This window comes from Penaeus monodon, chromosome 20 (genome assembly GCF_015228065.2).
Source record: "Penaeus monodon isolate SGIC_2016 chromosome 20, NSTDA_Pmon_1, whole genome shotgun sequence".
Lineage (NCBI taxonomy): Eukaryota > Metazoa > Arthropoda > Malacostraca > Decapoda > Penaeidae > Penaeus > Penaeus monodon.
In genome coordinates this window covers 33901267-33901705 of record NC_051405.1, presented here as the reverse complement: position 1 = coordinate 33901705, position 439 = coordinate 33901267, and positions in this window count along the sequence as shown.

Here is a 439-nt window from a genome sequence, read left to right as displayed (position 1 = left end):
ACATATGAGTTTTGAAAATACGAAACAAGCATTGCTATTCAATGTCAGACCTTGTGAACTACCAGTTTCGGCTTTACTGAGATTAGACACAGTAAATTGCAATTGCAAAATGGGTGCTCTACCACTGAGCATTGCAAGTGTCTGTAGCAGAGATGCTCGTTAAAGGAACATGTTTCCTAAACCGAGCAGTGTAACAGAGATTTCTTGGAGACATATGATGTCATGTAATTAATACACGTTTATCTGATTCATTTACTTCAGTGGGTATCTATATAACATGTCTTTCCAAACCGAAATTGAAACATACTCTGCAGAGGTGTTGCTGAATTACACTCGAAAACTAATAATTACAAAATACAATACAAAACAAAATACACCCTTCAACGAAAACAGGCTAACCCTCATAAAGATAGAACAAATTAGATGCCTTAGTTCTACC